This window comes from Cervus canadensis, chromosome 14, assembly GCF_019320065.1.
Source record: "Cervus canadensis isolate Bull #8, Minnesota chromosome 14, ASM1932006v1, whole genome shotgun sequence".
Classification (NCBI taxonomy): domain Eukaryota; kingdom Metazoa; phylum Chordata; class Mammalia; order Artiodactyla; family Cervidae; genus Cervus; species Cervus canadensis.
This window is the reverse complement of record NC_057399.1, coordinates 56,926,389-56,938,960: the sequence shown is the minus strand read 5'-3', so window position 1 is coordinate 56,938,960 and position 12,572 is coordinate 56,926,389. Positions and strand designations below refer to the sequence as shown.

The following is a 12,572-nucleotide window of genomic DNA, read 5'->3' as shown; positions in this document are numbered from 1 at the left end:
AGTATTAGGAAATTAAAACAAAATTTTATAAGCATTTAGTAATAAAAATTCTTATTTTTAAGTTCTGAGGTTGAAAAAGTAGATTTGTGTGTCAACTTTATTACAAATAACAGAAATATTTAGAGATTAAATATAGTTTATGCTTGTTTGATTTAAATATTTAATAGTTTGAGCATTGATAAATCTATGAATATATCCACTGTGACACTGTTGCTCTTCAACATCACAAATCTTGAAGCCATGTTCATTAGGAATGTAATTTTAAAATATTTGCAGGTCAGTAGTCAAAAATGAAATTCTACCACTCAAACCTGTCAGTTACTGAGAATTTGAAACATTGTACACATTCCTTGTAGGTTACTCAAGAGCAAAATGTAAAGGAGTCTATATATTTTATTTCTTATTTTATTCTAAGATGAAGATAAAAGTTTTCCTTGGAAATGCAAGGAAACAAACCTACTTACTGCAAAATTTTACTATGTTCAGAATGAAGAAATTTAAGAGAAAGTTTCAGACTCCCTAATTTTTAAATGTAAAAGGTTATAGTTTCAATTTTCAGTTCAGTTCAGTCACTCAGTCGTGTCCGACTCCTTGCGACACCATGGACTACAGCACGCCAGGCCTCCCTGTCCATCACCAACTCATGGAGTCCACCCAAACCCATGTCCATTGAGTCGGGGGTGCCATCCAACCATCTCATCCTCTGTCGTCCCCTTCTCCTCCTGCACTCAATCTTTCCCAGCATCAGGGTCTTTTCCAATGAGGCAGCTCTTCGCATCAGGTGGCCAAAGTATTGGAGTTTCAGCTTCAACATCACTCCTTCCAATGAACACCCAGGTCTGACCTCTTTTAGGATGGACTGGTTGAATCTCCTTGCAGCCCAAGGGACTCTCAAGAATCTTCTCCAACACCACAGTTCAAAAGCATCAATTTTTTGGCACTCAACTTTCTTTATAGTCCAACTCTCACATCCATACATGACCACTGGAAAAACCATAGCCTTGACTAGACAGACCTTTGTTGACGAAGTAATGTCTCTGCTTTTTAATATGCTATCTAGGTTGGTCATAACTTTTCTTTCAAGGAGTAGCGTCTTTTAATTTCATGGCTGCAATCACCATCTGCAGTGATTTTGGAGCCCCCAGAAATAAAGTCAGCCACTGTTTCCACTATTTCCCCATCTATCTGCCATGAAGTGATGGGACCAGATGCCATGATCTTAATTTTCTGAATGTTGAGCTTTAAGCCAACTTTTTCACTCTCCTCTTTCACCTTCATCAAGAGGCTCTTTAGTTCTTCTTTACTTTCTGCCATAAGGGTGGTGTCATCTGCATATCTGAGGTTATTGATATTTCTCCCAGCAATCTTGATTCCAGCTTGTGCTTCCTCCAGCCCAGCGTTTCTCATGATGTACTCTGCATATAAGTTAAATAAGTACTTCTCAAATAAAATGTTAGTATACTTCAGCTCCTATCTACCTTGTCCACCCTATTTTCATGCTGTCTGTATGAAAACCTACTTTCTCAATATTTTAATTGAGACATTCAATAAATGCCTCTCTAGCAAGAGGCATTAGCCTTTGTAGGTATGTATATCACTTCCAGTATCTTACTACTTTTAGGGGCTGAGTACCATAGAAATTCCATTTATTTTAAGATATATAACATTATCAATAAAAGTTGCCCATGAAGGATAGTGAAATCACAGATTTCATAGCTGCTTTACAACAAGGACTGACTTTACTCATTCACATATCTCTGTTAGCTCTGCTGAAACAGCAGGATTTGAAACTGTCTGTGAAATTAGATTTTTTTCTAACATGAGCAATGAGAGCTGTCATAATTCTGATCTCTAAAAGAAAAAGAAACCTCTGTTATCATGCTATATTTCTCTCTCCTATGAATATTTTCTCTAATGATAATATGCTAATGGTGGTATACATATTGAAGTTGACTTTTGGGTATTTAGGGATTTTTAGTAAGATTTGAGTTGTAAAATTGTTCTCCCCTGACAACATCTTATGATATATATTCCTAATAAAAAATAAGCAGATGATTCTTAGATAAAAATTCTGAAAAATAACCTATGTTATCAAAACAATTTACATTTTCCCCAAAGAACTTTTCATGTTATTGGTAGAATTGACTATTTTGGGACTTTCTAGGCTGTTTGCATTTTCTGACTAGCCAAAGCAATATACAAGCACTCTCCTTTCTGTGTGTCTTTTCTTATGTTAGTGTTCAGTATGGATACAAAGTCATCACTTACATGTGTAAATTAGAGTCCAACTCTTGAATTTAGGCAAAAATTGAGGTTTAAATTCGACTCTGTGTCTCCTAGTTTCTTACTAGGTAGATTACATAAAGTCCCAAAGCCACAGCTTTCTCATCATTAAACCAGAAATAATTTTACTGTTAGGATTGTTGTGAAGATTAAATAAAATAATTTAGCATTCTCTTTAGAAGAGTACTGGGCATTTGCTCTATAATTTTTAATCATTTCTACATTCATTTTTATCCCACTTGACAGACCAAAACAGCGTGCCTGTGATACAGCTGTTCAAAAGACGCCAGGGGCAGACATTCTGAAGTGCATCTGGCCCCGGTTCACACTAAATAAATGATCCTGGAGGGTCTCAAGAGGGACAACAACCTCAGAGTAGAACTAGTATCTCAGAAATAACCCCCCAAACCAAATGGTTTAAGAACTCCTAGGATAGATTTATCATGAAACAATTGACAGACTTTCTCAACTTCTCAGTAAAATAAAGACATACATAAAAGAGGGTAAAGTCAGAAGCAACTATAGGAATACTAATAGAAATTCCAGAATCTAGATAAAATGTTCTCTATCTATAAAACTGATAGAATGGCTTCAGAATAGCAAACATTGTACAGATATTTCCAGGACAGAGTGGGAAAGTCTACAGAGAAGCACGAGAAAGTCACTTAGTTGCCCACCCCAATATCCTCTCTCTCTCTCTCTCTCTAGAAAATGTAAGCTCAGAATCAATCCATCTGGAGTGGGACCTGTGGGTGTTCTCACTATGTGGTTGTTTTGTTTGGTGGAGGAGCTATCACTTCCTATCCTGTTAGTACCTTCCCATCTAGATCTACTCTGACAGTAAGACTACCAGGAGACAATTAAGGGAAACAATTCAGTATGCAGATTTAACATGCATGACATATTCATGAAAAGATAAATCAAAAGTAGCCCACACTTCATAAGAATCCAGACTCTAGAGACATATTTTTAATTTAAAGTATAAAGAAGTTTCCCTTTCTCCAGACTGGGATGGGATGGCAAGGGGAGAGAAAGAAAGAATGAGAGGGGTTAACGACTAAAGAAAGCAAAATAAGGTTTATCCTAAACATCCATGCAATACTAAATACTGGAAGAAATAAAGAAAGGTGCATTTAGTTTTGAAGATAATAACTCGGTAATTTGGCAATGAGTATAATAATTGTTTTACATGCTTGAAAACAATGGATATATTTTCTACTTTAAATTGGATATAATTAACTTTATTATAATAATACTTTCAGGGGGCTACAGTCTCTATATTTTGTGAATTTATACACAATATTAAATCATAGTTTCCACATAAATTTAGTCTCTTTGTTTTGTCATAACTAATATGTTTCTTCTAGACCTTCTTGGGACAAAGTCTGTAATATGATTTTGTTGTTCAGCTGTTAAGTCGTATCTGACTCTTTATAAGCCCATGGACTGTAGCATGCCTTATTTTGCAGTGATATCTGCAGAATTAATCATAAACTCTGAAAAAAGAAAGAATTTATAGGTCACATAAGCATGAATCCGCCTTAAACCACCATGCCTGGATATTTTTTCCTTGTGATATTGTTTCTTTATCTGTATCAATAGGGCAGTGGGATTTTGTTTAGAGTTGTTAGTTCTGAAGTCACATTACCTAGGTTTAGGTTCAATATTTATGTGTACAAATTGTAGAACATTAAAAATATATATATTTTTTTTCTGGGCTTTGTTTTCATTTTCTGAATGAGAGAAAAACAGTACTGACACCATTGAAATAATATTTAAGGTGCTAGGATTAATACCAGCACATAGTGACGAGTCAATTATATACTGTGTGTGTATAAATGTAACATGTTTGTATAGAATTAACTATTAACATAATGCTCAGAAGAGAGTAAATGTTCAGTGAATGATAGTGTTTATCTTTACTGCTTTGTATGCATGCATGCACAGTCATTTCGGCTGTGTCCAACTCTTTGCAACCCATGGACTGTAGCTCGCCACTTTATATTCGTACAACAAAACTACTTTTACTAGAAAATACCTAAAGATTTCTTTACAACTTTCAGAAGTATTCAGCAAATATTACTTAAGCCCCTACTATGAGCCAAGGATAGGAGACATACAAGGGTCACTCTTCCCTTTCCCTTCCTGGTGTTGTGGAATTTTGCTTTACTATGCATAAGAGACAGACGGCAGCGTGGAGGGGAATGGCATGATAAAGGCTCGTCTCTCCATGGAATTCACCCAGCAAGAATTCTGGAGTGGGTTGCCATGCCCTCCTCCAGGTGATCTTCCCTACCTAGGCACCAAACCTGCATCTCCTGTGTCTCACACTTATTAAACTCCCATAAATTAGTACTCTGTTGACATCACCAACTCTTATTGTGAGGTTAATAGCATGTTCTTAATCATCTTGGGGCTGAAAACTGAAATGCCTACAGTACCATTTCCCCAGCTACTTTGTGTACAAAGAATCACATAAGATGCTTATTAAAATTTAGAGTCTACCATTATTCTCAATATATTGGACCAGAATCTCCAGAGGATGAGCTGGGGATATGTATTTTTAGTCCAGAGTCTTGATGGTTTTCTGATCTGGCAGTTTGAGGAAAACCCTGACCAACAGAAACTAAGTAGGTGACGTAAGTGGGTGGAGCATGGTGAATAAGGCATGTGAGGAAATGAGGGAATACCTTGGTTGTAGGGTCTAGGACCAGCTGCCTTCAAGTTTTCCAGATAAGCTAGAAATATGGATTGTTATATAAAATATTCTAATTTTTTACATACTGGCAAATTACTCATTGTCTTTCTGTTATTACCATTCAGGAAAAACCAAGTTTTTAACCTATTTCTGCTGTTAAAAATAAATAAATTATATATATATATACACGCATATATATATACACATAGTAAAGCAAAATCCTGCAACACCAGGAAGGGAAAGGGAAGAGTGACCCTTGTATGTCTCCTATCCTTGGCTCATAGTAGGGGCTTAAGTAATATTTGCTGAATTCTTCTGAAAGTTGTAAAGAAATCTTTAGGTATTTTCTAATAAAAGTAGTTTTGTTGTATGAAGATAAAGTGATTATATTGTTTGAATGTAAAAAGTGACTTGGGTATAAATTGAATTTTGTTGTTGCTGCTTAGTTGCTAAGCCATGTCCTACTTTTTTGTGACCCTGTGGCCTGTGCCTGCCAGGTTCCTCTGTCCATGGGATTTCCCAGACAAGTATACTAGAGTGGGTTGCCATTTCCTTCTCCAGAAGGTCTTCTCAACCCAGGGATTAACCTGTGTCTCTTGCTTTGGAACCAGGGAAGCCTTGTAAATTGAATTGTCTAGGTGTAAAAGGGAGGACTACATAGTGGGGGGGGCGGGGAGGAGCAGTTAAGATAATGACTTCTTGGTAGTACAAGAAAGTTTCAATACATATATGTATGTAACCTCTTTGTTTTTTTCCTCACTTTCCTCCTCTAAAATGCATTATAATATCCAGATGCAAAAATTACGTGTACCTGCATAAGCAGAAGGTAGTTTACAAGCTTCAAGAGGCAGAAATCATGTCAATCTTTGTTTTCATCATATTCCTCAGTTCAGTTCAGACGCTCAGTCGTGTCTGACTCTTTGCAACTCCATGAATCGCAGCATGCCAGGCCTCCCTGTCCATCAACAACTCCCGGAGTCTACTCAAACTCATGCCCATCGAGTCAGTGATGCCATCCAGCCATCTCATCCTCTGTCGTTCCCCTCTTCTCCTGCCCCCAGTCCCTCCCAGCATCAGGGTCTTTTCCAGTGAGTCAACTCTTTGAGTCAACTCCTATGAATCAACCATGAGGTGGCCAAAGTATTGGAGTTTCAGCTTCAGAATCAGTCCTTCTAATGAACACCCAGGACTGATCTCCTTTAGGATGGACTGGTTGGATCTCCTTGTAGTCCAAGGGACTCTCAACAGTCTTCTCCAACACCACAGTTCAAAAGCATCAATTTTTTGGTGCTCAGCTTTCTTCACAGTCCAACTCTCACATCCATACATGACCACTGGAAAAACCATAGCCTTGACTACACTGACCTTTGTTGGCAAAGTAATGTCTCTGCTTTTTAATATGATATCATCATATCCCTAGTGTCTAACAAAGCAAGATTACCTTCTTGAATATTTAAGTAGGATAAGGAATGAATGAATAAATGCATTAACTGGGTAAAGCACCTTTCATATATATTCATATTAATCATGGTACAATCATGTCAATTTGATTGAACATATATAGAACCCTTTCTCTGACAATTAACCAATATGCTCTATACTGATAGTTTGACCATATGCTAAACTTATTACAGACATATGCAAATTCATATTATATTTCTTCTTATAAAAACACATTCACAAACACATTTCTATTGAAGTGGAACTCATCCTTTAAATCTTGGTTAGCACAGCTTCTATGAGGTTCAAACATTTGGCTCATAAGACGCAACTGCTCTGTTGGGAAAAGAAGAGAGTACTGATTCTGTATAATCTAAGGAAAGAGAATAAGTATTGTTCCAGTAAATTCAGAGCAGTTTAAGGAATATATATTATATGAAAACAGAGTAGAGGGAGCCCTGTTTAAATAGCTTCAACGATGCCTTCTGGGTGAAAATACCAGCCCTGCTTCTTGGTAAGACACTGAGAGTGAAAAGTTAAAATGACCTTATATTTTCAGTGCTTTTACTCAGCAACCCGGTTTTACTATTAATACTGTGTTTCCACCTTTTAAAATCTAATATATATATATATATATATATATGTTTATATCTTTAAATCTAATATATATATCTTTGATATATAATATATATATTTATATCTTTAAATATATATATTTATGTCTTTAAATCTAATATATATATATCTTTGAAACTTTCAGTCTAGTTCCCCAAATGGTCATTCATTATTATAATAGACTATTATTTTCAGGTATAGATTTGTTTCCATTTTTCCTTTATAGATATAAATTCACTATTACAAGAGCTTTTCATGGTTCTGAAGTATTTCTAGAGCCATCATATATGATAAATGACTTGTTTCATCCTACAAGACATGGGGCAGAAAATATTAACCTTGCCAAACTGGAGACTAATTTAATATTTTAGGCTATTTCCACATGGTCTCCTTTCAGTACTCTTATGTATATAAAACTGCTTTGTAAGTATTCTGATATTTTCATTGGTTCCTACTATGTCACTATAATAATGATGACACTGTCTAAATCATAGATATTAAATGTCTTGAGAGCTTTTACTCTCAAGGAAGTAACAGAAGGCCATGCATTTGAACTGCAAAATTGAAGAACACAATATAAAGTGAATATATTAGATTTGCTAAACATTAAAAGGCAATAGCTATAAAGTGAGAAACATGGCCATTTCATTCTGCTGAAACCAACGAATAAACAGATGATTTTCAAATAAAACTATAAATAGTAGTATAATATAAATTTCCATAGAACCCTCAAACATGTACACATATCAAAATAAGCTTAAGGAGCAGCATTAATGTGGGAAAGAAAGGAAAGCAGACAGAGGAAATATAGTTTGTGAAACACAGCCAGTTCAGGATTGCAGAAATACATTCAGGCCATCATTTGGGGTTTTATCTGTCTCCTTACTCACTGTTCTCACATTCTTTTACATCTTGGATCCATATGATTCATAGAAACAACTGAGCACCTTGGAAATTTCCCAGGCTTAGTAGAATACTATCTTAATGCCTCTAAAATTACTCATTGAATATCATATTAGCTTAAACTGAAACTGTAGAATTTTCTATATTTCAACAAATACTTAAAATAGCAAAACAGCAAAGCTGCTTTTTTTTTAAATTTTGGAAATATGATTTCACTTTGTTTTTGTAAATGTGTAGGAACGAAAATTAGAGACATATTCTGATCAGGATTTTTTTTTTTCATCTTTGTATTTGTGGTTTGGCTTTTCTTCTCACTCTATTGCTCAGTGCAGTACAGCTAACATGATGGGACTGAATGCTATCTGGACTTCACATCCTGCCACTTACCATTGACTTAGTCACTTAAATTTTCTGAGGCTCCATTTCCTCAGATTTAAAAGGAGATTAATAATGTATTTCTGATAAGACTGGTATAAAAATCAAAGACGTTTTTCCCAGTGAATCAAAGACTTACAAGACCTGAAACCATAAAACTCTTAGAAGAAAACATAGGGAAAAACTCCTTGAAATTAGTTCTTAACACTGATTTTCCTGGGTATAATACCACAAGCACAACAGCAAGAGCAAATATTAATAAATGAGACTTTTCCAGGCAAGGATACTGGAGTGTATTGCCACTTCCTTCTCCAGGGGATCTTCCCAACCCAGGGGTTGAACCCAGGTCTCCCGCACTGCAGGCAGACGCTTTACCCTCTGAGCCACAAGGGAAGCCCAATAAATGAGACTACATGAAATTAAATATCTTCTATACAACCACAGAAACAATCAACAAAATGAAAAGGTAACCTAAGGAAGGGATAAGACATTTTCAAATCATATATCTAATGTGTTAGTATCCAAATATATATTAAAAAAAAATCCAACATAATGGAAGAAAAAAAATCTATTTAAAAAATGGACAGAGGAACTGAACATTTTTTTTTTTTTCAAAAAACACAAGCGAATGACCAATAGCACTCGAAAAGCTACCACCTTTATGGAAAATAGTATGGAGTGTCCTCAAAAAAAGATTAAAAATAGATTTAGCATGTGATCCAAAAATCCTACTTCAGGCCATATATCTAAAGGAAATTAAATCACTATCTTAGAAAGATATATGCACTCCCAAGCTCATTGTATTAACAACAGTCAAGATATAGAAACAACCTAAGTATTTACCAAGGATAAGTGTATAAACAAGAGGTAGAATTGGTGTACAAATGGATTATTCAGGCATGATAAAGAAGGAAATCTTGTCATTTGGACAAGATAGATGGACCTTGAGGGCATTATGACAAATGAAATAAGTTACAGAAAGACAAATACTAATTGATCTCACTCATATGTGGAATACAAAAAACCAAAGATTGCTATATGTGGTAGTTATTTTTTCATTAAATCAAATATTTCATTATGACATATTTTTTTTTCCTTTCATATTAGTATGACCCCAGATCATAAAGAAAATACATTTACCAGTATTACCTTGTTTTCTTTTATAAGAATTTTGTGCCATGCCTTTGAATGTATGGTCATCTCATTTAAAAGTAGATTAATAATTATGGCAGTTAAGAAAAATAATGTTCCCCTTTTAACACCAAAATATATTGTTAAAAATGCAGATCTTCTCTACCTTTTAGTTACTGAAATCTTTTAAGTGAGGCAAAACATTGTTAAAGATATATTATGTACTACTTTTCCATACAGCTGGTTATTTTATCCTGTCAGATATATGAAAGCATTGGCTGTGATATTAATGAGTTTCAGAGTAGAAGGAATTCTTTTTTTTTTTTTAATGAAGCATAGAATTTATTAATGTTTTATGTAATTTGTAATCTGTAAGCAGTGGTCTCATAAATATATGACTACACCTTTACATGTGCTAAGCGACAGATAGCTGTCTTCCCCACCAAGACAGCTCGGTCAAATAAAAAATGGACAGCATTTACCCCACTATCTGGGCTTCTTATTTTCTCTTTGGAAAACACGGCTAGTCAGTTTAAACTGAATCTGCAATTCAACATGTTCCAGGCAGCCTCTCTACCACCACCACCTTGATCATCAGAGCTTACTTTAAAAAGGTGCCAGTGACGTGCCTGGGGATACCCATGTGACAGGGTCCTGGGCTGCTGCGCCCAACGGAGAGATGTTGTCAGAGATGGTGTGGGTGGGTGCCTCTCCATCAGCCTCAGGAACAAGCCACGTCACCTTCAGACAATCCTAACTGCCATCCCTCCAGGGTGGTAACTGCTTGCATTCTAAATACTATCACTCCCTCTAACAGTGGCAATGGGCAATGGGCAACGAAGGGAAGGAATGTAGCCACAAGGACTTTTTTTTTTTCTTTTTCTCAAGAACCATGAAAGTGCTAACTTTTCCTTAACAAATGTGACATAGAATCATGACTACAAAGCTACTCAATGATCTCATCCTACCATCCACAAAACTGTACATTCTTTCTCGGCAACATCAGGAGCCAATGATGCGGTCCCTGTGTACACAGAGATCCTTGACAGGACGGAAGTCCACAGACTGATGTATTACTGCTGCAGTCTCTGAAGAGGAGGTGGACCCAGTCAATTCCTGTGAATCCCTCTATTGCCCAAAAAAGATCCAAGACTGGCAGGCGACCCCTTGCTGCGGGGCCCAGCCCTCCCGCGACCTGTCAGGACCACCTACTTCGTGTGGGAGCCCCTGGGCCAACGCCCAGTCAGCAGCAGCTCCGCTTAGGCTCCAAAGGCTCTCTGCAGAGTTTGAAGCCCTTTCCGCCAGAAGGCAGGCTGGCATCACGGGATGGAATTCATTGACTAACTTACATAAAGAGTTCATTTATATTTATCTTGTTCATCACACTAGTCCACACAAGGACTGCATGGATGTAGTCGGCTAGTCCTTGGCATCTCTCTCCATGACCTCTCTTACATTGATAAGATCACACTTATTTCCTGCAATGACAACTACAATGTTGGGTGGGCCATGCTGCCAAAGCTCTTCTACCCAATTCTTTAATGTTGAAAATGTTTCCTCATGTCGTAAATGATATAGCTGCAGCCGAGCCTTGCTAGTACATTGGTGCTAAGGCAGGAAATCATTCTCGTTCATCCCAGATGAAGGATTTATGTAGCTCAATTTGGTACTGGACAGTCTTGGTCATAAAAGATGGTCCTATTGTTGGGTTGATGTTTGGATCAAAACTGTGTTCCACGAACCACGAACCGCCACACAACACTTGACTTACCTACACCTGTATCCTCCAGCAGACACACTTGGAGCTACCTCAGCGCCGTGGCCTGGGAGCCAGGGGCCCGGGCCGCTGCCATCCTAAATTGAGAGAGAGGCTGGGCCCAGCACGAGCATTCCCCGCGCCACCACCACAAGGCCTAACCCCGGCCGCGGGGTGTGCAGAGCCCGCTGCCCCCCGTTTGCTGGCCCTTGGCCCGGCCGTTGCCAGCTGCGTGGAGCCCGTCTCAGCAGACTGGACCGTGCCTCAGGTTCCTGGGCACCACTGCTGCCGCCATCTTGGGACAGCGGCCGGTCAGCTGCAGGGTGAAAGGAGTTCTTAAGAGACATTTAGTCCATTTTGTCAGGTGGTCTGGTATTCCCATCTCTTTCAGAATTTTCCACAGTTTATTGTGATCCACACAGTGAAAGGTTTTAGCATAGTCAATAAAGCAGAAATAGATGTTTTTCTGGAACTCTCTTTTTCGATAATCCAGCGGATGTTGGCAATTTGATCTCTGGCTCCCCTGCCTTTCCTAAAACCAGCTTGAACATCAGGAAGTTCACAGTTTGCCGGGCCAGCTGGAAGATTTCAGCGAGCAACACGACGCGTTCCTTTAGGCTAAGAAATAAAGACACAGAACAGATGGGGTCGAGAGGATCGCTGCAGTCAGCGATGATTCTTTATTTCTCAGGGTTACATTTATACTAAACCAAGAAGAGAATCTTAAGAAGAGAAAATATTTTTCCATAAACATCAATTTGAGATAACAATCACCAGAACTCTCTGATAACGTCAAGGGATAAGAAGGTCATCCCGTTTATCTTAAGGGTGGTCGTGAAAGGCTTATTCATCTGCGTCATGTGTGCATTCAAGGCTTGCTAATGTTCTGTTAAGATTTAACTTAGATAATAAATTCCAGAGAGGGGTGGCGGGACAGAGAGCTATGTCTGCGAACAGACCCTTGAGGATCAAGGCAGCTCCCAGAGTCAGCCTTTTGGTTCAGGCCGCTCCCCGCAACAGTTCACATATTGCTGAAGCCTGGCTTGGAGAATTTTGAGCATTACTTTACTAGCATGTGAGATGAGTGTAATTGTGTGGTAGTTTGAGCAATCTTTGGCATTGCCTTTCTTTGGGATTGGAATGAAAACTGACCTTTTACCTAGGGCCAAACTATGGTGTAGGTAATGAAGATAATGGCATCCTCCTTCAAAACATACTATGGACACACCGCTACACCCACTGCCCCCCAACCCAGCAGCAGGCTACCACCAACCCACACCTTTGCCAGAGGCTCCTTGACACTCCCCAACAAGTCTGGCTCCGTGTCTTGTGGGGTCAGTTTTTTTTCCTGGGTCCTCATGTGCCCTGTTT

The 12,572-nt window shown here is 37.9% G+C and overlaps 1 pseudogene; it reads right to left on the bottom strand.

Moving 5' to 3' along the window:
• Window positions 1-10,688: 10,688 nt before the first annotated feature.
• LOC122452964 lies at window positions 10,689-11,298 on the bottom strand (annotated as a pseudogene).
• Between the last annotated feature and the right edge of the window lie 1,274 nt (window positions 11,299-12,572).